We start from the raw sequence: 25,572 nt of genomic DNA on the forward strand, positions 1-25,572 counted from the left end.
GGTGCGATTATTTTCAGAAAGCCGAGCATAAAAATTCTGGAGAATTGTGAATTTTGAGACCTCATGATTGGGGTATGAATATAACATTGATTTAAGCCTCACCCAAGCTTGAGCGATGCTTTCTCCTTTGCGAGGCCAAAAATTATATATATAATTGCGTTCATGATGAACAAGATGCATAGGGTAATACTTTTGATGAAATTCCAATTTCAATCTTTTATAGTTCCATGATCTCATATCATCACATAGCCTATACCATGTCAATGCGTCTCCCTCCAAAGATAAAGGGAAAGTGTCGGTGTCAAAACCGGCGGATCTTGGGTATGCGGTCCCGAACTGTGCATCTAGGCGGATGGTAACAGGAGACAAGGGACACGATGTTTTTACCCAGGTTCGGGCCCTCTCGATGGAGGTAAAACCCTACTCCTGCTTGATTGATATTGATGATATGTGTAGTACAAGAGTAGATATCCCACGATATCAGAGAGGCTAAACCCTAGAAGCTAGCCTATGGTATGATTGTTGTTCGTCCTATGTACTAAAACCCTCTAGTTTATATAGGCACCGACGAGGGTTAGGGTTACACAGAGTCGGTTACAATGGTAGGAGATCTACATAACCGTATCGCCAAGCTTGCCTTCCACGCCAAGGAAAGTCCCATCCGGACAGGGGACGAAGTCTTCAATCTTGTATCTTCATAGTCCAGGAGTCCAGCCGAAGATGATAGTTTGGCTATCCGGACACCCCCTAGTCCGGGACTCCCTCAGTAGCCCCTGAACCAGGCTTCAATGACGATGAGTCCGGCGCGCATATTGTCTTCGGCATTGCAAGGCGGGTTCCTCCTACGAATACTTCATAGAAGATTTTGAACACAAGGATAGTGTCCGGCTCTGCAAAATAAGTTGCACATACCACCGTAGAGAGAATAATATTTACACAAGTTCAATTTGCTAACCTATTCCGTGGCGTGACATCACACCACCACCAAGCCTTTATTTGAATCGTTTTTACTGTTCCACCTCAGCACGTTTAGCGAGGCGGTTTCCTTGGCACGTCTTGTCAAAGCAGAGATCGTGTCCCCTTATTCCAGGATTCTCATCCATACGGGCGTGGGTAACCCAACCGCACCATTGATTACGGCACTTGGGAGATAAGCGAGTTTCACCAGGCTGGTGGGGACACATAGTTCCGTCCGTCCATATAAGGGGATAAGTACCCACCTTTTTACCTACGCCTTCTTCCTCCTTTGCTTATCCATTTCTGCGCACTTGAGCTCCAGTGCCCAAGTCCGCACATCTCACCTCAACCTTCCCCAGCCATGTCCGGAGCGGGAGGCAAGTGGATGGCCTCCTCCATCACGGAGGGGCACATCAAAAGGCTGTGGAAGGCCGGATACTTGTCCAGCGACATCGCGCATCGGCTTCCCGACAAGGGGCAGCTCATCCCCACCCCCGGACCCCATGAGAGGGTGGTGTTCCTCACCCACTTCCTCCTCAGACTAGGTTTTCCACTTCACCCGTTTGTCCGGGGGCTCATGTTTTACTACGGCCTGGATTTCCACGATATGGCCCCGAATTTTGTCCTCAACATCTCGGCGGTCATCATCGTGTGCGAGGCCTTCCTCTGCATCAAGCTCCACTTTGGCTTATGGCTGAAGACCTTCAATGTCAAGCCAAAGGTAGTGGGAGGCCAGCATGCGGAGTGTGGAGGAGCCATGGTGGGCAAGATGCCCAACATTACATGGCTCGAGGGCTCCTTCGTCGAAACCATCAAAGGGTGGCAATCGGGGTGGTTCTACATCACTGAGCCGCGTGACCTTGAATGGGAAGCGGCCCCCGAGTTCCGATCTGGCATCCCCACACGGCTCACCTCCTAGAAAGAGAAGGGCCTGACATGGGGTAATTCGGAGGAGCTGACCGGACTCCAAACCTGCGTCCAAAACCTTGTGAACAAGAAGATCAAGCTTGTAAATGTAGTCCAGGTCATGCTCATCCGCCGGATCCTCCCGTCTCAACAACGGGCCTCGAGCTTGTGGGAGTTTGATATGGCACATCACCAAACCTTGAGCAGGATCTTCGACAATACGTACGAAGATGTCTGGAAGGTGCTGTTCAAGGGCGCCGAGGCTCCCGCATCCGCTACCGAAGATCGCGGATTCAGCTCGCAACGTCAAGCCGATGAGGTAAGCTATTTTAACCTTTACAGGACACTTATTTTTCATAGTTTGACTGTATGCGGGATCTAAACTCCCTTACCTTTGACAGGCCTGGCAGAAGAAGTCCGGGCAGGTTAACTGTCCGGCTCCCTTGCCAGAAGACCCAGCGGACGCCCAATTGACGGAGCTGCTGGCTCTGGCGCCTTATGTGATACCGAAGAAGAAGGCCACGGGAACCCGAAAGAGTTCCCGGCGACAGGTGTTATCGGACTTATCGTCCGAAGACGAGGAGGAGAAAAAAGAGGCCTCTCCCCCAGCGGGGGGAGAGAAGAAAAGGAAGGCCTCCCCAACTAGGGAGGCCGGAGGGCCAAGAAGGGAAGGACCCTTCATCCTAACTACTCCACCAACACCGACGATGGCAAAGAGGAGTGGCCACCGAGGGCTAAGCCCCTGGCGACTATGTAAGTGTACAGACACCAGAATAACTCATGGCGTTTAGTTTGTCGCATAGAATCTCCTAACACCGAATATAACCCTGCAGCCCGCCCAAGGACTGGTTCGACACTTCAACGAGTGGCTCCCTGGCTCCATCGGACATGAATAGCACTTCACTTCCGGCCGTCTCCTCTCCTCGCGCTGCGGATGACGCCGAGGTGGGGTCCCAAAAGGGGCCCAGCTGGGAGGAGGAAGTTCCGGAGGTGCCACAAGGCAACCTCCCGGACTTTGGGCATGAGGGGGATCAAACCCCGAAGGGTTCTGAGTTCGGCCCTGGGCCGGACTCCGCATCGGAACCTTCAGTGGTTCCGGAGTCCGGCAGGCGGCCCCTTCGTAAGAAGGGCGAGACTGCGACACCGGTGACCTCCGTCCAACCGGAGGCGCCGGATAATTTGCTGGAGGCGCTTAACGGCGCCTCCATCGAAGAGGAGCACTGCACTGTTATGAGTGCGGTGATCCAGAAAGTTTAGTCTGCCAAGAGCGGGCTGACTGAAGCCTGTGCCAGCCTTCTAATAGGCTTTGAGGTATGTAGTTAAGATATGTAAAAATATTACCGCATAGACAGTAGCCCCTGATGCTCAGTTTGGTGTTCGGAAAGAAAAGCCGAACTGAGGATCTAAAAAGATATACGTAGGAGTCTAACATAAGCATGTCAATATGGGAATGCAGGCTGCGCTGCTGACCTCTGCCGCACTGACTGCGGAGCTCAATGCATTGAAGTAGAGCCTCGAGCAGTCCGAGAACGAGCTCGGCCTTGCCAAGAAGCAGCTCGAGGACAAGGAAGGTATGTAATACCTTATGGAAGTATATAAAAGATATGGTTGCAAAAAATTACAGGAATAACGTGAGAATTGCTGGGGCCACGAACGAGGTGGTGACCCTGAAGGAAGCGGTGTCCAAGGCCGAAAGCAATGCGGCCACGGAATGCACCGAGCGAGAGAAGTAGGAGGCGCGGGTGGCGGAGGTGCAGCAAGAGCTCCAGGCTCTCATGAAAAAACACGAGAGTTTGGCGCGTGACTCGAAGACTCAAGAGTCCGAGCTCGCCTTGGCTCTTGAGAGCGCCAAAGCCGCTAAGGCTGAAGCCCAAAAAGCCCTCCAGGAAATTGAGGCAATAAAGAAGATAGCGGCAGGAAAGGCATTCTTCATGCAAAGCAAGCACGTGAAAGTGAATTACTTGATACTTACCCGAATCCAGATCTCTCCTGGAGCATTCACAGATCTGCCCCACAGTGTGTCCGACGCTGCCGCCTTCTGCCGGGCCAAGGAGGGGAGCTCGACGGAGAAGGTGTTCTGGTCTCAGTATGCTAAGGCCGGACACCCGGTGCCCTTGAGCGACCAGCTAAAGCAGCTGGTCGAGCTCCATAAGGTGGCAGAACAGGCCATGAAGGGCCTCATAGCTCGGCTGTGGCCTAAGGAAGCCATGCCTGAGAGCTACTTCGGGTTGGTGAGGCGGCTGGTGGACGCCTGTCCATGGATTGAAGTCGTCAAGCGCTCCGTCTGCATGGAAGGTGCCCATAGGGCCCTTGCTCGTGCTAAAGTGCACTGGGGCAAGATGGACGCTGAGAAGCTTGTGACGAACGCTCCACCGCTGGGCAGGGAGTATCGCAAGCCCGAGATGCATTATCAGGGCGTCCTGAAGGGTGCCCGCCCTTATAGAGGGTGAATGCTCCAAAGATATAATTTTTGAGTAAACTCGCATTTGTTATCCTGTACGCTTGAAAACTTGTTCATATGCGCTAAGCAACGCTTGTGAATTTAAAATATTACCTTCTGTGCGGCCGTTTATTAAATTTGAGAGATGGCGAGTCTTCGGCTTCTGCCCCCATGCCACGAGTGCTGGGGTGTTTCGGATAAACTTGAGCGCTCTTTTTCCCATTCTTGGGTCCTTCGAGGGAGGCACTCAACACAATGAACGAGGCAACCGGACTATAATGCTTGAACACTCTCACTTAGCCATAGAATTCTATAATTTTAAATTTCGGCGAAGCCCCTAGTATTCGGAAGGCCGAGTTCGGGGCGCTATCCACGCATGGGCCGGACAAAGCCGACTCCTCGCTCTAAGCGGCATAAGTCTTTAGGGACTCGAAGAAACCTCTCGAACAGCGACCGGCTCTCACTCTATCATGACGGTCAGTTTTAGCTTTCTCCACTGAGGTGCTTAACCCATCTCAACCGGGGCACAATCGCAGTGGTTCTCCCAGCGCTACCTTAGCCGATATAATGGAATGTAAGGTACCAAAACATGGGAGCCGGGCAAACCCAACTATTGACCCAAGACATGATTTGGAGCCGATGCATATAATGCTATAAGTTCGGGGTGCTGCACTTGTGAAAGTGTTCGGACTTATCACACCATATTTTGGGGTACTTTAGCCCCTGGTGTATTTGGCCGTACCAAAAGCGTAAGGATGCAACATGTCATAAGTGAACATATATAGATAAGAAAAAGGAATGCAATAATAGGCAAAAGTTGTGCATTGTTTATTAAAAAAGCTGCGGTAAAAGCAAAACGATACAAACAGTGCGATAAGCAAGGGACGGGACTATTTGACATGTCGCCCTCCAGGAGCGTGCAGCGGGATGATATGTAAAACAAGTATACTGCTCATTATAGAGACCACCTGTACACTCGTCGTAGCTTTCTGCTTCCCTGGCTGTTGCATCGTGTGTTCAGCAATTTTACAGCCGGACAGGGCTTCTCGAAAAAGGAGTCCTGAAAGTAAGAGAAAAAAGAAGTATGACACAATTGGAGCCCCTGGTGCGGTTGAGCCGCATTCTGGGCCTGCCGTGGTCGTGCCCCTCCCCCTATGCCCATGGTATTTCCAGAGTGTAATTATGTATGCGAAGTACTGGTTTTGTAGTTTCGCAAGGGCTGGGGTTGGGGACGCATTGCTACGCGTGCTCGGAACATGCCAGGTGCGCTTGACGGTGTCTGGACGTTTAATAGCTAGACTCGAGAATTGCCTTAAGAGGCTACTTTGTAGTTCTGCCGCTAGGGCCGCCGTATGCTCCTCCGTTCGGAGGGAGCGTTCAGTGTTTCCCTTGACCGTAATGACTCCTCGAGGGCCTGCATCTTGAGCTGTAGGTATACGTAGTGCGACACCGCATTGAACTTTGCAAATGTGGTCCGTCCGAGTAGTGCGTGATAGCCACTGCGGAACGGGACTATGTCGAAGATTAATTCCTCGCTTCGGAAGTTATCCGGTGATCCGAAGACCACTTCAAGTGTAACTGAGCCTGTACAGTTGGCCTCTACACCTGGTTTGACGCCTTTGAAGGTCGTCTTTGTTGGTTTAATCCTTGAAGGGTCTATGCCCATTTTGTGCACTGTATCCTGATAAAGCAGGTTCAGGCTGTTGCCGCCGTCCATCGGGACTCTAGTGAGGTGAAATCCGTGAACGATTGGGTCTAGAACCAATGCGGCGAATCCGCCGTGGCGGATACTAGTGGGGTGGTCCCTTCGATCAAAAGTGATCGGGCAGGAGGACCATGGTTTGAACTTTGGGGCGACTGGCTCCATCGCATATACGTCCCTTAGTGCATGCTTCCGCTCCCTTTTGGGTATGTGGGTTGCGTATATCATGTTCACCGTCCGCACTTGTGGGGGGAAACCCTTCTGTCCTCTATTGTTCGGCGGCCGGGTCTCCTCCTCGTCATCGCTATGCAGCCCCTTGTCATTGTTTTCGGCAGTTAACTTGCCTGCCTGCTTGAACACCCAACAATCCCTGTTGGTGTGATCGGCTGGCTTTTCGGGGGTGCCATGTATCTGGCACGAGCGATCGACTATTCGGTCCAAATTGGACGGGCCCGGAGTATTTCTTTTGAATGGCTTTTTCCGTTGACCGGGTTTAGAGCCTCTGAATCCGGCATTAACTACCGTATCTTCAGTATTATCGCCATTAATGCGGCACTTGTACTTGTTGCGACGCGACCTGCCGTTGCTGTCCTTGGTATCCGAATTACTAGGGCTCTTGGTCATGTCGTTACTATGAGCTAGCCAACTGTCTTCTCACGCGCAAAAGCGGGTCATGAGTGTTGTGAGGGCTGCCATGGATTTCAGCGTTTCCTGCCCTATTTGCTGGGCAAGCCACTCATCGCGGATGTTATGTTCGAAGGATGCAAGGGCCTCTACATCCGGACAGTCGACAATTTGATTTTTCTTGGTTAGGAACCGTGTCCAGAATTGTCTGGCCGATTCTTCTGGCTGCTGAATTATGTGGCTTAGGTCATCGGCATCTGGTGGTCGCACATAGGTGCCCTGGAAGTTGTCGAGGAATGCGGCTTCCAGATCTTCCCAACAACCAATTGTCTCTGCTGGCAAGAGGTGAAGCCAATGCAGAGCTGGTCCTTTAAGCTTGAGTGGGAGGTATTTGATGGCGTGTAGATCATCACCGCGGGCCATGTGGATATGAAGGAGATAGTCTTCGATCCAGACCGTAGGATCTGTTGTGCCATCGTATGATTCAATGTTTACGGGTTTGAAACCCTCGGGGATTTGATGATCCATTACTTTGTCTGTGAAGCATATTGGGTGTGCGTCACCTCTGTATTGGGCTATATCACGACGTAGCTCAAAGGAGCTTTGTCTACTGTGTTCGGCCTGGCCGTAATTGCCATATCTGGCGTGACGGCTATCATCACGTATCGTGGGGCGCCCACGCGATCCGTAGATCGATCTTGTTTGTCTTGCCTTGTCCTCCAATGTATCCCACAGGTCTGGCGCATTTCCCCGCGCCTTGGTATTTTTTGAGTGGCGCCGGGGCGCAGCTTGAGTGGAGGGGCGAGAGGCCTCTCTGGCGCGGTCACGAGGTGGCCGGTCGGCCATATTATGCACTAGTGATGTAGGTTTGGGTGCTTCCTCCTCTAATCGGGGTAGCAGCCTGCGTTTTGGGTAGCTCTTGGAGGGGCATTCGAGTTCATACTCTTCGGCCGCAAGGACTTCAGTCCATCTGCCGGCTAGCAAGTCTTGGTCAGCTCTAAGCTGTTGCTGCTTTTTCTTGAGGCTGCTTCCCATGGCCATAAGCCTGCGTTTGAAACGCACTTGTTCGACGGGATCCTCAGGCATGACAAATTCGTCGTCGTCTAGGCTTGCCTCGTCTTCAGAGGGAGGCATGTAATTATCGTCCTCTACCTCTCTGCCTGCCGCTCTCTCATGAGGGATGGCTTCTCCATCCTCCTGCGCTGAATCCCGCTGGAGGCGGTTGTCTTAGGCACTATCCGGGGTGTTATTGTCTCCGGTGCCGGAATCTCCGTTTTTGCTGTGGCGGGATTTAGAGCGGCGCCGCTGCCGCCGGCGCTAGGCTGTTTATTGGAGGGGTCATCCCCCATTGTTCCATCGCCATTCCCATCATTTGGGATGTCCACCATGTATATGTCGTATGATGAGGTGGCCTTCCAGTGCCCTGTAGGCACTGGTTCTTGGTCGTCTCCTGCATCGTCGTCCATACCGTCGATGTCTTCGGAGTCGAAATCGAGCATGTCGGTTAAGTCATCGACAGTGGCTACGAAGTGGGTGGTGGGTGGGCTTTGAATTTCTTCGTCGTCTGCATCCCAACCTTCCTGACTATAATCCGGCTAGGGCTCTCCTGATAAAGAGAGAAACTTTAGCGAATTCAGCATGTCGCCAAAGGGCGAGTGCTGAAAGATGTCCGTAGCATTGTACTCGATGATCGGCACCCAACCGGATTCGATTGGCAGGGGCGCGGAAGGTTTGGAGTCCTGAGAGGAGTCCGGCACCTTGGAGTCACGAGCTTCGCAAAGCACAGGGTTGGTGTTCGGCTCAATCGCCGTAGAGATAGCAGCCCCCAAGGCGGTGTCCAGACACCCATCCTCGATCGGCGCAGTCGGCTCCGAGCTAAGGGTCGGAGCGGACACTTGTGCGGCCTCCAGGGCACTGTCCGGCGGCAGAGCTAGATCATGCCCTTCGTGACAGTGCGGCGCGCTTGGCTGTGGCTCGAACCCGTCAAAGATCAAATCTCTACGGGCGTCCGCCGTGTAGTTTAAACTTCCAAATCTGACCTGATGGCCAGGGGCATAGCTTTTAATCTGCTCCAGATGGCCAAGCGAACTGGCCCGCAGTGCAAAGCCGCCGAATACGAAGATCTGTCCAGGGAGAAAAGTCTCACCCTGGACCGCATCGTTGATGATGATCGAGGGAGCCATCAGGCCTAAAGATGATGACACAGAGGAACTCTCAATGAAATCACCAATGTCAGTGTCAAAACCGGCGGATCTCGGGTAGGGGGTCCCGAACTATGCGTCTAGGCAGATGGTAACAGGAGACAAGGGACACGATGTTTTTACCTAGGTTCGGGCCCTCTCGATGGAGGTAAAACCCTACTCCTGCTTGATTGATATTGATGATGTGGGTAGTACAAGAGTAGATCTACCACGAGATCAGACAGGCTAAACCCTAGAAGCTAGCCTATGGTATGATTGTTGTTTGTCCTAAAGACTAAAACCCTCCGGTTTATATAGGCACCGAAGAGGGTTAGGGTTACACAGAGTCGGTTACAATGGTAGGAAATCTATATATCCGTATTGCCAAGCTTGCCTTCCACGCCAAGAAAAGTCCCATCTGGACACGGGATGAAGTCTTCAATCTTGTATCTTCATAGTCCAGGAGTCCGGCCGAAGATGATAGTTCGGCTATCCGGACACCCCTAGTCCGGGACACCCTTAGAAAGCCTTCCTCTTAACAAAATCATTCGGTATACCTGCAAGCTTAAATAGTCCACAAATATCATCCACAAAGTGTAGATGTTCGTTAGGATGCTTTGTTCCATCTCCTGCCAAAGTGTTAGCTAGCAGTTTTTCCATCATACATGAAGGAATCTCAAAAGAAGTTTCATTTTCAATAGATTCAGTAGGTTCAGTAGGTTGAGGAGCAATTCTTGGCTCAACTGGACGGGGTGAAGATACCCCGAACAAGCCCCTCAAACAATTACTTTCCATGGTAACAAGTGACAGAAAATTTCAGCACACTAAATAAATTTTTCCTTACCAAATTCCACCTACCAAAGGCGCTTCACTCCCCGGCAACGGCGCCAGAAAAGAGTCTTGATGACCCACAAGTATAGGGGATCTATTGTAGTACTTTCGATAAGTAAGAGTGTCGAACCCAACAAGGAGCAGAAGGAAATGATAAGCGGTTTTCAGCAAGGTATTCCCTACAAGTACTGAAATAAGTTGTAACAGATAGTTTTGTGATAAGATAAATGGTAATGAGCAACAAGTAACAAAAGTAAATAAAGTGCAACAAGGTGGACCAATCCTTTTTCTAGCAAAGGACAAGCCTGGACAAACTCTTATAATAGGAAAAGCGCTCCCGAGGAATGGGAATATCATCAAGCTAGTTTTCATCACGCTCATATGATCCGCGTTCGGTACTTTGATAATTAGATATGTGGGTGGACCGGTGCTTGGGTACTGCCCTTACTTGGACAAGCATCCCACTTATGATTAACCTGTATTGCAAGCATACGAAACTACAACAAAAGTATTAAGGTGAACCTAACCATAGCATGAAACATATGGATCCAAATCAGCCCCTTACGAAGCAACGCATAAACTAGGGTTTAAGCTTCTGTCACTCTAGCAACCCCTCATCTACTTATTACTTCCCAATGCCTTCCTCTAGGCCCAAATAATTGTGAAGTGTTATGTAGTCGAAGTTCACATAACACCACTAGAGGTTAGACAACATACATCTTATCAAAATATCTAACAAATACCAAATTCACATGACTACTAATAGCAAGATTTCTCCCTTGTCCTCGGGAACAAACGTAACTACTCACAAAGCAGATTCATGTTCATAATCAGAGGGGTAATAATGTGCATATAGGATCTGAACATATGATCTTCCACCAAATAAACCAACTAGCATCAACTACAAGGAGTAATCAACACTACTAGCAACCTACTAGCACCAATCCCGGACTTGGAGACAAGAATTGGATACAAGAGATGAACTAGGGTTTGGAGATGAGATGGTGCTGGTGAAGATGTTGATGGAGATTGCCCTCTCCCGATGAGAGGAGCGTTGGTGATCACGATGGTGATGATTTCCCCCTCCCGGAGGGAAGTGTCCTCGGCAGAACAGCTCTGCCAGAGCCCTAGATTGGTTCCGCCAATGTTCCGCCACGTGGCGGCGGAGTCTCGTCCCGAAAGGTTCTCTTATATTTATTTCTCATCGAAAGACTTCATATGGGAGAAGATGGGCGTCGGAGAGCCACCAGGGGGCCCACAAGGTAGGGGGCGCGCCCCCCACCCTCGTGAGCAGGATGTGGGCCCCCTGGCCTTCATATTTGGCGACATTTTTTCTTTATTTATTTTTAGGTATTCCGTGGAGTTTCATGACTTTTGGAGTTGCGCAGAATAGTCCTTCAATATTTGCTCCTTTTCCAGCCCAGAATTCCAGCTACCGGCATTCTCCCTCCTCATGTAAACCTTGTAAAATAAGAGAGAATAGCCATAAGTATTGTGACATAACGTGAAATAACAGCCCATAATGCAATAAATATTGTCATAAAAGCATGATGCAAAATGGACGTATCAACTCCCCCAAGCTTAGACCTCGCTTGTCCTCAAGCGAAAAGCCGATAACAATAAATATGTCCTCATGTTTAGAGGTAGAGGCGTCGCTAAAAATAAAATACGGACATGAAGGCATCATGATTATTTCATAACAGCAACATATATAAATTTTGTCATATGATTACTCATGTTCAAGTGATGATCTTTTCACAAAGCCAAAATATGAATCAGAAACCATATTGGGCACCAACAATTATAATCTCAGTCATTGAAGCAATTGCAATTTATCATAACATCGGAAAGAGTCTATGTCAGAGCTTAAAATCAAGTCCACATACTCAACTAACACTCACGCGATACTTGTGGTTACGGAGTTTTAATCGGACACAAAGAAAGATAGGGGCTTATAGTTTTGCCCCACAACCTTTTACCTCAATGGTAATGTCAACAATAATAATTCATGCTCCCCCACATCCAATTAGCTATATATATGATGTTCTTTCCAACATGCTGAGCTTGCCAATGGATAAAATAAAAATGGAAAGGTGAAGATCACCGTAACTCTTGCATAAGGTAGAGGATAATAATAAAAGATAGGCCCTTCGCAGAGGCAAGCAGAGGTTGTCATGTGCGTTTAGGGTTGATGCACAAAATCTTAATGCAAAAGAACGTCACTTTATATTGCCCCTTGTATGTGAACCTTTATTATGCAGTCCGTCGCTTTTAGTGCGTCCACAACAAGTTCGTACAAAGTTTATTTTCTCCACACTAATAAATCATGCATATTTAGAGAGCAATTTTTATTGCTTGCACCGATGACAACTTACTTGAAGGATCTTACTCAATCCATAGGTAGATATGGTGGACTCTCACGGCAAAACTGGTTTAAGGGGATTTGGAAGCACAAGTAGTATTTCTACTTAGTGCTGAGAATTCGCTAGGATGAGGGGGAAAGGCAAACTCAACATAGTAGAGGAACCATGACAACATACTTTATCTCAGATGTAAGAAAACATGACTCATTATATTGTCTTCCTTGTCCAACCTCAACTCTTTAGCATGTCATATTTTAATGAGTGCTCCCAATCATAAAAGATGTCAATGATAATATATCTATATGTGAAACCTCTCTTTCCTTATTACTTCCTATTAATTGCAACGATGACCAAAGCTATATTTGCCAACTCCCAACAACTTTTAATCATCATACTTTTTCTATGTGAAGTCATTACTTTCACTAAGATCAATACGAACTCTTTGATTCTTTTTATTCTTTTTCTTCTAATCACCCAAGATCATGGAAAAATACTCAAGCCCTTTGACTAAACACTAATCTTTATTATATAGCTCACGGACTCGATTACAAAGAAGGATCATAAAGCAAAACTCAAAACTAGATCATGCCATGACTTTATTCTACTAAATCAAGATACTACTAATAGGATCGAACTAAGAAAAACAATAAAGATATGAGTTTTGATGGTGATACGATACCAGGGCACCTCCCCCAAGCTTGGCGGTTGCCAAGGGGAGTGCCCATACCCATGTGATTAAGTCTCCTTCCTTGTTGTTGGCGGTGGAGGTGTTGATGATGATGCAAGCTTGTCGTCGACCTTCCATGGCATAGGCTCACCATCATAGAAGGATGATCGAGTCTCCGGGATCCTCAAATCTGCAGCCAAACTCATCCTCTTGAATCTATATTCATACTCACAGTTTTAGTTTTGCAGATCATAGATTTGGGCTTGGAGGTGCTCGATCTTCTCATGTAGCTTATAGATGGTTTCCTCGGTCTTCTTGGCATCCGGCTCATAGTTATTGGTGAGCTCCGCGAGCATCTTGTGGGTAGTGTTGATTCCACGCTCCACCATCCCCTGGCACTTGAAAACTTGTTGCTCCATTGCTTCGAGCCTCAACTCCACGCTTCCGGTTCCCTTTGGTCCCTCAACATCGCGGATGTGCAGCAACCCATCAAGCATATCAATGGTTTGAGGGTCTCGCAGCACCTCCGCGAGGTAAGGGTTGATAACCTTCTCAAAGAACTTGTCCTTGGAACCACTTAGGGTCGTCATGATGATCTAGACCTGTCAGAAAAACAGCTCGAAACAAGAACAAGGGTGATTTGCGTGATACGAGAGTCAAAACCATCGGGAGTATATATAATGAATTTTTACTGACCAAAATACGTATCGTGCAAGGAAACAGAGTCCGGAGGGCACACGAGGTTCTCATGAGGTAGGGGGCGCGCCCAGGGGGGTAGGGCGCGCCCTCCACCCTTGTGAAGGCCTCGCGTCCTCCCTGGCCTGCTACTTATTTTTCTATTTTTCTAAATATTCCAAAACAGAGAAATATTGCCTTAAAAATTGTTTTGTAGTCGGTTTACTTACCGTACCACATACCTATTCCTTTTCGGAGTCTGGAACATTCTGGAAAGTGTACCTTATGTACTCCTCCGGGGTTACGGTTTCAATAATATTAGTTTCAACATTTATAGGGTTACCTGAGATATAGTGTTTGATCCTTTGACCGTTTACCACCTTTGGATTTTGTGCTTGCGAAGTTGTTGATTTTTACGGCACCGGAGCGATAGACCTCCTCGATAACGTAGGGACCTTCCCATCTGGAGAGAAGTTTTCCTGCAAAAAATCTTAAATGAGAGTTGTATAGAAATACATAATCACCTACATTAAACTCACGCTTTTGTATCCTTTTGTCATGCCATCTTTTAACCTTCTCTTTGAACAACTTGGCATTTTCATAAGCTTGGGTTCTCCATTCATCAAGTGAGCTAATATCAAATAACCTCTTCTCACCGGCAAGTTTGAAATCATAGTTGAGCTCTTTAATAGCCCAATATGCCTTATGTTCTAGTTCGAGAGGTAAATGACAAGCTTTTCCATAAACCATTTTGTACGGAGACATACCCATAGGATTTTTGTATGCAGTTCTATAGGCCCATAATGCATCATTCAGTTTCTTGGACCAATTTTTTCTAGACCTATTGACAGTCTTTTGCAAAATTAATTTGAGCTCTCTATTGCTCAATTCTAGCTGTCCACTAGACTGCGGGTGATATGAAGATGCAATTCTATGATTAACGTCGTATTTATCAAGCATCTTACGGAAAGCACCCTGAATAAAGTGTGAACCACCATCAGTCATTAAATATCTAGGGACTCCAAACCTCGGAAAATAACTTCCTTAAGCATTTTAATAGAAGTGTTATGATCAGCACTACTAGTTGGAATAGCTTCTACCCACTTAGTAATGTAATCAACAACAACTAAAATATTAGTGTAACCATTAGAGGTAGGAAAAGGTCCCATATAATCAAAGCCCCAAACATCAAATGGCTCAATAACAAGTGAATAATTCATAGGCATTTCTTGACGTCTAGTAATATTACCAATTCTTTGACATTCATCGCAAGATAAAACAAACTTACGTGCATCCTTGAAGAGAGTAGGCCAATAAAAACCGGATTGCAATACCTTATGTGCAGTTCTATCTCCAGCATGGTGTCCTCCATAAGCTTCGGAGTGACACTTGCGTAGGATCTGTTCCTGTTCATGCTCAGGTACACAATGTCTAATAACACCATCTACTCCTTCTTTATAAAGATGTGGGTCATCCCAAAAGTAATGTCGCAAGTCATAGAAAACTTTTTCTTTTGTTGGTATGTGAAGCTAGACGGTATAAATTTAGCAACAATATAATTAGCATAATCAGCATACCACGGAGTGCTACGAGAAGTACTTATGACATTTAATTGCTCATCAGGAAAGCTGTCATCAAGAACATTCTCTAGCCTAGACAAGTTGTCTGCAATGGGGTTCTCAGCTCCTTTTCTATCAACAATATGTAAATCAAATTCTTGAAGCAAGAGAACCCATCTAATGAGTCTAGGTTTTGCATCTTTCTTTTCCATAAGATATTTAATAGCAGCATGATCTGTGTGAATAGTTACAATAGAATCAACAATAAAGGGTCTAAATTTATCACACGCAAATACAATCGCTAAAAGTTCCTTTTTGCTAGTAGCATAATTTCTTTGAGCATTGTCTAGAGTCTTACTAGCATAATGGATAACATTTAATTTCTTATCAACTCTTTTCCCCAGAACATCACCTACAGCATAATCACTAGCATCACACATAATTTCAAAGGGTAAATTCCAATCTGGTGGCTAAACAATAGGTGCAGAGACTAATGCTTTCTTAAATATTTCAAATGCTTCTACACAATCATCATCAAATACAAATGGTACATCTTTTTGTAATAAATTAGTCAAAGGCCGAGAGATTTTTGATAAGTCCTTGATGAACCTCCTATAAAATCCAGCGTGACCAAGGAAACTTCTTATACCTTTGATGTCCTTGGGACATGGCATCTTTTCAATAGCATCAACTTTGGCTTTATCAACTTCGATACCTCTTTCAGAAACTTTGTGCCCCAAGACTTCATTCACCATAAAGTGGCACTTTTCCCAATTAAAGACAAGATTAGTTTCTTCACATCTCATCAAAATTCGAGCAAGATTGCTCAAGCAATCATCAAAAGAGGAACCATAGACGGAGAATATAGCCATCATGCATCTTTGAAAGGTAGCAGGTGCATTACATAAACCAAAAGGCATACGTCTATAAGAAAAAGTACCAAAAGGGCATGTAAAAGTAGTCTTTGATTGATCCTTAGCTGACACAGGTATTTGAGAAAAACCAGAATAACTATCTAGAAAGCAATAATGTGTATGTTTGCGTAATCTTTCTAGCATTTGATTAATAAAAGGTAAGGGGTAATGATCTTTCTTAGTAGCCTTATTTAATTTGCGGAAATCAATTACCATCCTATAACCTGTGATAATTCTTTGCGGAATCAATTCATCTTTATCATTAGGGACAACAGTAATACCTCCCTTCTTTCATTTTAGGATTCAAACGTCGTTGAGGATCACGAAACAGTTTGGCATCAGCTTCCAAATTTATTTTATGTTGGCATAGAGTGGGACTGATGCCCTTAAGATCATCCAGAGTATATCCAATAGCGGCACGATGCTTCTTCAGAGTTTTCAATAATCTTTCTTCTTCATGCTCTGAATGGTTAGCACTAATAATAACAGGATATGTTTTCTTTTCATCAAGATAAGCATATTAAAGATTATCAGGCAACGGTTTAAGCTCAAACACGGGATCACCCTTGGGTGGAGGAGGATCCCCTAGGATTTCAACAGGCAAATTGTGTTGCACAATAGGTTCCTGTTTAAAGAATACTTCATCTATTTCCCTTCTTTCATTCATGAACATATCATTTTCATGGTCTAGCAAATAGTGTTCTAAAGGATCACTAGGAGGTACAGCAATAGAAGCAAGACCAATAATTACATCCTTACTAGGCAATTCTTCCTCACAATGTTGTTTACTAAATTTAGAGAAATTAAACTCATGAATCATATCATCCAAGCCAGCAGTAACAACATTCTTTTTGCAATCTATTGTAGCATTAACAGTATGCTAGAAGGGTCTACCAAATATAATGGGACAAAAGCTATCTTGTGGAGAACAAAGAACAAGAAAATCAGCGGGATATTTGGTTTTCCCACACAAGACTTCAACATCTCTAACAATTCCCATTGGAGATATAATATCTCTATTGGCAAGTTTAATTGTAACATCAATTTCTTCTAACTCGGCAGGTGCAATCTCATGCATAATTTCTTTGTATAAGCCAATGGGTATAACACTAGCGCTAGCACCCATATCACATAAGCCATGATAACAATGATCTCCTATTTTAACAGAAATAACAGGCACGCCTACCACAGGTCTATGTTTATCTCTATCACAGGGTTTAGCAATTCTAGTAGTTTCACCAGTGAATTTAATAACATGCCCATCAATATTATCAGACAAGAGATCTTTAACAATAGCAATATTGGGTTCTACTTTGACTTGCTCAGGAGGGGTGTAAGTCCTAGTATTGCTTTTACGAACAACAGTTGAAGCTTTAGTATGATACTTCATTCTAACAGGGAAGTAGTAACAATATGATCATTATAAGTGACAATCTTTTCTTCAACTTTAATAGGTGCAGCTACTTTTACTTCTATGGGAGGATGATATTTGAACCACTTCTCCTTGGGGAGATCAACATAAGTAGCAAAAGATTCACAGAAAGAAGCTACTATGTCAGAGTCAAGTCCATATTTAGTGCTAAACTTACGGAAAATATCGGTATCCAAAAAAGATTTAACACAATCAAACTGAGGTGTCATACCTGACTCCTTACCTTCGTCGAGGTCCCAATCTTCAGAGTTGTGTTTAATTCTATCCAATAAATTCCATCCAAATTCAATAGACTTCATCATAAAAGAGCCAGCACAAAAAGTATCGAGCATGGTGCGATTATTTTCAGAAAGCCGAGCATAAAAATTCTAGAGAATTGTCAATTTTGAGACCTCATGATTGGGGTATGAATATAACATTGATTTAAGCCTCCCCCAAGCTTGAGTGATGCTTTCTCCTTTGTGAGGCCAAAAATTATATATATAATTGCGATTACGATGAACAAGATGCATAGGGTAATACTTTTGATGAAATTCCAATTTCAATCTTTTATAGTTCCATGATCTCGTATCATCACATAGCCTATACCATGTCAATGCGTCTCCCTCCAAAGATAAAGGGAAAGTGTCGGTGTCAAAACCGGCAGATCTCGGGTATGGGGTCCCGAACTGTGCATCTAGGCGGATGGTAACAGGAGACAAGGGACACGATGTTTGTACCCAGGTTCGGGCCCTCTCGATGGAGGTAAAACCCTACTCCTGCTTGATTGATATTGATGATATGGGTAGTACAAGAGTAGATCTACCACGAGATCAGAGAGGCTAAACCCTAGAAGCTAGCCTATGGTATGATTGTTGTTCGTCCTATGGACTAAAACCCTCCAGTTTATATAGGCACCGACGAGGGTTAGGGTTACACAGAGTCGGTTACAATGGTAGGAGATCTACATATCCGTATCGCCAAGCTTGCCTTCCACGCCAAGGAAAGTCCCATCCGGACGCGGGATGAAGTCTTCAATCTTGTATCTTCATAGTCTAGGAGTCCGGCCGAAGATGATAGTTCGGCTATCTGGACACCCCCTAGTCCGGGACTCCCTCAGTAGCCCCTGAACCAGGCTTCAATGACGACGAGTCCGGCGCGCATATTGTCTTCGGCATTGCAAGGAGGGTTCCTCCTCTGAATACTTCATAGAAGATTTTGAACACAAGGATAGTGTCCGGCTCTCCAAAATAAGTTCCACATACCACCGTAGAGAGAATAATTTTTACACAAGTTCAATCTGCTGACGTATTCCGTGGCGTGACATCACACCACCGCCAAGCCTTTATTTGAATCGTTTTTACTGTTCCACCTCAACACGTTTAGCGAGGCGGTTTCCTTGGCACGTCTTGTCAAAGCAGAGATCGTGTCCCCTTATTTCGGGATTCTCATCCATATGAGCGTGTGTCAGGACCCCGACTCGATGTCACATCGATCTAGCCGGTAACACTTCATATCACTTTGCGGCCTCACGCACGGTATTCCCACGGGTGTCGCCTTACCTTTGCCCGGGACCGTTTGCGCCTTTTGGCTCACGTATATGATAGTGTCGCTAGCATCCATATGATAAAGAGCCCGGGCTGACATGACTAGTCGTAAACCCAAAGTGGCACAGACTTACAGGGACAGGCATCCATGACCCAGCTTCGAACGTGTCGGTCATCAGCAAGTGGGTCCGGGCTGTAGCACTGGGCTAGCAGGACTCCGGTAAACCGGGCTGTAGCGGGCTAACAGGACTCCGGTACTCAAAGCGTGACATTTCCCCAAAGGGACAGACACAGGAACGAAGAAGGACACATGCCGGCCAGCCTAAGTGTTCCAGAGCAGTAGCAAGCTACCATGGCTCAGCGGTAACACTAGGAGACATTTCCCGGTAAGAGAGGCTACTAAAGATAAACAACTAGATAGTCAGATCCCACACATACCAAGCATTTCAATCATACACACAATATGCTCGATATGTGTAAATACAACGGAGCATCACAACATGACTCTATGACACAAGTACTTTATTTAAGGCTCAGGGAGCCATACATATCATACACACAGGTACGGGTCTCACGACCCAACATACAAGTCATACAGTCATACAAGCCAACAGCGGAAGTAATTTGTCTGAGTACAGACAACTAGTAAAATAAAAGAGGCTTGGAAGCCTAACTATACTATGTGGTCCATCACAAGCTCAGGGTCACCACCTGGGTCTTTAGCCTACTCGTTGATGTCAACGTCTACATAGAACCCATCAGAAGGGGTTGCAGCGTCTTCTATAAAAATGTAGATTATAGCAACATGAGTACAAAGGTACTCAGCAAGACTTACATCAGATCCTACATACATGCATAGTATCAAGAAGGGTCGGTGGAGTTATTGCAGCAAGCCAGCTTTGACTGTTGGCTAGACTATCCTACGATACTCCATTTGAAATAGTTTTGCGCACACGAGTCCACTATTCACCACTTCAATACACTACCGAGGATCCACCTCCGTCTTCCTACGGAAGAGCCATCCTCGGCACTCACACTTGTCTTGAGGCTTTTAACAGTTTCCATTTACTTGTCTATGAACTGTATAGGCAACCAAGTAGTCCTTTACCGCGGACGCGGCTATTCGAATAGATCATGTTAACCCTGCAGGGGTGTACTTCTTCATACATGTTTCCACCACTTAGCGTCTGCACACGACATGTGCTCGGCAGACTTCAAGCGAAAGCCGACGTGGGTGTAGACCACGACCTACCTAAACACTTAAGCCTCTAGTCCAGGTTTATCGCCTATTCAGGTTCCATCCGCAGGGAGTCCGGCCGAGGTTTCCCATACGGCCCCGAACGATGTGAACAGGGTTCCCGAGATACCTAACGGGTATTCGGTACACCGTGCCACGTACCTACCGCATCACAGCCCACCCCTACGGTCAGCGCTGTCCACGGCCTCCAGTAGGCTACAAACACCAGAAACTACTTGCAACTCCTGGACAGAGAGCTAGGGTGAATAAGAAGTCGAGCGGGCTCATATTTCAGGGCCCAATGTATGGTAGTAGCTGATTCTTAAATCACACATACAGATCTCAGTGCTTAAGGTCGGTCTCAATGAAACAACCCACCATGTACTCCTACATGGCCTCTCATCGATACCTTTACCAAATCGTGTTCACCACACCACTCTCATTACCGACATTAACATTTCACTCTAGCCCATCACCCAGATGAACCAGACCTGACACGACTCTAAGCATAGCAGGCATAGCAAGGTAGGAACAACACAAACATATGGCTCAATCAACTCCTACACATGCTAGTGGGTTTCATCTAGTTACTGTGGCAATGACAGGTCATGCAGAGGAAATGGGTTCAACTACCGTAGCACACAGCAGTTTGAATCGCGTTGTCTTAATGCAGTAAAAGAGAGCAGGAGCGAGAACATGGGATTGTATCGATATGATCAAATGGTTGGTTGCTTGCCTGATGGTTCGTTGCACGGATACGGTTCTTCGCTAGGGTAATCACGGTACTCCTCGGGAACAGATCCTGTCGCAAAGGATACCGATACACAACATTACCAAACAATATGCAACAATATGATGCATGCATGGAACATGGCAATATGAGTGTGTTGGGCTAATGCAACTAAAGCCAGTAGGGTTTGAGCAAATTTGAATCAAAGATTCAAATTTCAAATTCAAATATGGCCTTTTAAAATGCCTTTTCTTATTCTGATTAAAACATCAATTTAACTTGTTTGATCATGCATGAAAATAGTACAGATGGATAGATTGGATTTTTCTGATCATTTTTCATATATAATTTGTCCAATTTGGAGTTACAGAATAAAAGTTATGAATTTTTGAAGTTTAAATAATATTCTGAATTTCCTGATTTAATTTAAATCCAGAAATATCATTTACTGCGTCAGCCTGACATCACAGTGACATCAGCAGGTCAACAGAGCTGGCTCGGGTCAAACCTGACGTGTGGGGTCCACACGTCAGTGTCACAGGGGCTAATCCCGCGTTGACCCCGGGCTGGTTAGCTTTGACTAAGCCCTGGGCCCACTTGTCAGCGTCTGTAGGTGGTGGTTTAGTGGCTAATTAACTAGGCCACGTCAGCTCGCCGGAGTTCTGGCCGGCGGCGACCAACAGTGCGGCGGCGATAGTGGTTTTGGTCGTTTCGGCCACCAAATGGACCGCGGAGATCACCGGAGTGAAGCTGAGGACGACCCGCGGCTCTTGGCGGAGTCCGTTGGGGTCGGGGTGGCCGGAGTTGACGGCGGTGAGCTCGGTTGCGGCCGCCGGGGTTCGGTCGTGCACGGGAATGGTGCTGGAGCTCGAAGTCGAGCAAAGTGAGGCGCTAGGGATGCTCTACTGGGTTCTGTGAACGTGTTGGACTCGCCGGGGTGACCAAATGGTCACCGGAGCTGCGTCGACGGCGAGCTCGGCGACGGCGGAGGTTCGGCCGTGGTGGGAAGGAGGCTACGGTGAGGGAACGAGGGGGAGAAGAGGGGGAAACGGTGGCGTAGCTCACCGCGGTTGCAGTGGGCGTCGAAGCGGGCTCGGGGACGCGCTGGAGACGGCGAATTCGTCGACGACGGTGGTCGGAGCCCGAAGAGGGGAACGGCGACGTGGCGGCGATGCAGGGCTTCCGGGGACTCGTGGAGCGGTGGGGAGGAAGAGGGAGTTGTGGCGGAGCTTCTGAGCTACTCGGGGGAGCGAGGGGTGGCCGGAGACAGTGGCTACGGCGAACGGCGGCGACGGTGTGCTTCGGCCGAGAGCGAGAGAGAGCGAGGGAGAAACGGGGGAGAGTGAGCGAGAGCAGGGGGAGAGGCGTGGCGTCGTCCAGGGCGTCGAGCGAGGAGGGGAGGCCAGGCAAGCAGGCGAGCAGGTGGCGTGGCGCGGTGGCGCGCGCGCGCGCCGGCCACACTCCCCTCCCTCTGTCTGGACGAAGACGACAGAGGAGGGAGGTGGGCTGGGCTGGCTGGGCCAGCCAGCTGGCTGGGCCGCACAGTGGAGGAGCCCAGGTAGGTTTTTCCCCCCTTCTATTTATTTTCTGTTTTCTGTTTTATTTAATACTTCTGCAACTGTGTTGAATTAATTAAAAATACCTAGGCAACTCCAAAATTCACCAAACTACTCCTGGTCCATAGTTGGATTATTTCCAACATGAAACATTTTAGTTTGGAGATATTTGAGCATTTAAATATTTTATATTATTTTAAATGCCCAAATTCAAATAGTTATGATTTAATTCAAAAACCCTAGGATGGCCTAGAAAAATGTGCACCACTTTTATCAGAGGTTCTGAACCAAGGCTAAAATGATGGACATTTTAGAAGGGCATTTCAGGTTCATTCAAAAATTATTTTAGTAACCCTAGTTGGTTTCAGAGGGGACTGGGGGTTCTGTCATCCCCATTTCAAGTTTCTGATGAAAGAGTAAACATGATGCAACACTCTAATGCATGACTAGCTAGGGTGTGACAGCGTGGGTAACCCAACCGCGCCATTGGTTACGACGCTTGGGCGATAAGCGAGTTTTACCAGGCTGGTGGGGACGCATAGTTTCGTTTGTCCATATAAGGGGATAAGGACCCACCTTTTTATCCATTTCTGCGCACTTGAGCTCCAGCGCCCAAGTCCGCACATCTCGCCTCAACCTTCCCCAGCCATGTCCGGAGCGGGAGGCAAGTGGATGGCCTCCTCCGTCACGGAGGGGCACATCAAAAGGCTGTGGAAGGCTGGATACTTGTCCAGCGACATCGCGCATCAGCTTCCAGACAAGGGGCAGCTCATCCCCACCCTCGGGCCCCATGAGAGGGTGGTGTTCCTCACCTACTTCCTCCTCGGACTAGATCAACATAAGTAGCAAAAGATTCACAGAAAGAAGCTCCTATCTCAGAGTCAAGTTCATATTTAGTGCTAAACTTACGGAAAATATCGGTATCCATAAAAGATTTAACACAATCAAACTTAGGTGTCATACCTGACTCCTTACCTTCGTCGAGGTCCCAATCTTCAGAGTTGCGTTTAATTCTATCCAATAAATTCCATCCAAATTCAATAGACTTCATCATAAAAGAGCCAACACAAGAAGTATCGAGCATGGTGCGATTATTTTCAGAAAGCCGAGCATAAATTTTTTGGAGAATTGTCAATTTTGAGAGCTCATGATTGTGGCATGAATATAACATTGATTTAAGCCTCCCCCAAGCTTGAGGATGCTTTCTACTTCACGAGGCCAAAAATTGTATATGTAATTGCGATCACGATGAACAAGATGCATAGGGTAATACTTTTGATGAAATTCCAATTTCAATCTTTTATAGTTCCACGATCTCGTATCATCACATAGCCTATACCATGTCAATGCGTCTCCCTCCAAAGATAAAGGGAAAGCCTTCCTCTTAACAACATTATCGGGTATACCAGCAAGCTTAAATAGTCCACAAATATCATCCACAAAGCGTAGATGTTCGTCAGGATGCTTTGTTCCATCTCCTGTGAAAGTGTTAGCTAGCAATTTTTCCATCATACCCGAAGGAATCTCAAAAGAAGTTCCATTTTGAATAGATTCAGTAGGTTAAGTAGGTTGAGGAGCAACTCTTGGCTCAACTGGACGGGGTGAAGATACCCCGAACAAGCCCCTCACACAATTACTTTCCATGGTAACATGTGACAGAAAATTTCAGCACACTAAATAAATTTTTCCTTACCAAATTCCACCTACCAAAGGCGCTTCATTCCCCGGCAACGGTGCCAAAAAAGAGTCTTGATGACCCACAAGTATAGGGGATCTATCATAGTCCTTTCGATAAGTAAGAGCGTCGAACCCAACAAGGAGCAGAAGGAAATGATAAGCGGTTTTCAGCATGGTATTCTCTGCAAGTACTGAAATAAGTGGTAACAGATAGTTTTGTGATAAGATAAATGGTAACGAGCAACAAGTAACAAAAGTAAATAAGGTGCAGCAAGGTGGCCCAATCCTTTTTGTAGCAAAGGACAAGCCTGGACAAACTCTGATAATAGGAAAAGCGCTCCCGAGGACACATGGGAATATCGTCAAGCTAGTTTTCATCACACTCATATGATCCGCGTTCGGTACTTTAATAATTTGATATGTGGGTGGACCGGTGCTTGGGTACTGCCCTTACTTGGAGAAACATCCCACTTATGATTAACCTCTATTGCAAGCATCTGCAACTACAACAAAAGTATTAAGGTAAACCTAACCATAGCATGAAACATATGGATCCAAATCTGCCCCTTACGAAGCAACGCATAAACTAGGGTTTAAGCTTCTGTCACTCTAGCAACCCATCATCTACTTATTACTTCCCAATGCCTTCCTCTAGGCCCAAATAATGATGAAGTGTTATGTAGCCGACATTCAGATAACACCATTAGAGGTTAGACAACATACATCTTATCAAAATATCAAACAAATACCAAATTCACATGACTACTAATAGCAAGACTTCTCCCTTGTCCTCAGGAACAACTGTAACCACTCACAAAGCATATTCATGTTCATAATCAGAGGGGTAATAATGTGCATATAGGATCTGAACATATGATCTTCCACCAATTAAACCAACTAGCATCAACTACAAGGAGTAATCAACACTACTAGAAACCTACTAGCACCAATCCCGAACATGGAGACAAGAATTGGATACAAGAGATGGACTAGGGTTTGGAGATGAGATGGTGATGGTGAAGATATTGATGGAGATTTCCCTCTCCCGATGAGAGGAGCGTTGGTGATGACGATGGTGATGATTTCCCCCTCCCGGAGGGAAGTGTCCCCAGTAGAACAGCTCTGCCAGAACCCTAGATTGGTTCCGCCAAGGTTCCGCATCGTGGCGGCACAGTCTCTCCCCGAAAGGTTCTCTTCTATTTTTTCTCATCGAAAGACTTCATATGGGAGAAGATGGGCGTCGGAGAGCCACCAAGGGGCCCACGAGGTAGGGGGCGCGCTTAGGGGTAGCGCCCCCACCCTCGTGAGCAGGGTGTGGGCCCCCTGGCCTTCATCTTTGGCGACGATTTTTCTTTATTTATTTTAAGGTATTCCATGGAGTTTCAGGACTTTTGGAGTTGCGCAGAATAGTCCTTCAATATTTGCTCCTTTTCCCACCCAAAATTCCAGCTGCCAGTATTCTCCCTCCTCATGTAAAGCTTGTAAAATAAGAGAGAATAGCCATAAGTATTGTGACATAACGTGAAATAATAGCCCATAATGCAATAAATATTGTCATAAAAGTATGATGCAAAATGGACGTATCAGTAGACTGAG

Source organism: Triticum aestivum, chromosome 1B (assembly GCF_018294505.1).
Source record: "Triticum aestivum cultivar Chinese Spring chromosome 1B, IWGSC CS RefSeq v2.1, whole genome shotgun sequence".
NCBI classification, from domain to species: domain Eukaryota; kingdom Viridiplantae; phylum Streptophyta; class Magnoliopsida; order Poales; family Poaceae; genus Triticum; species Triticum aestivum.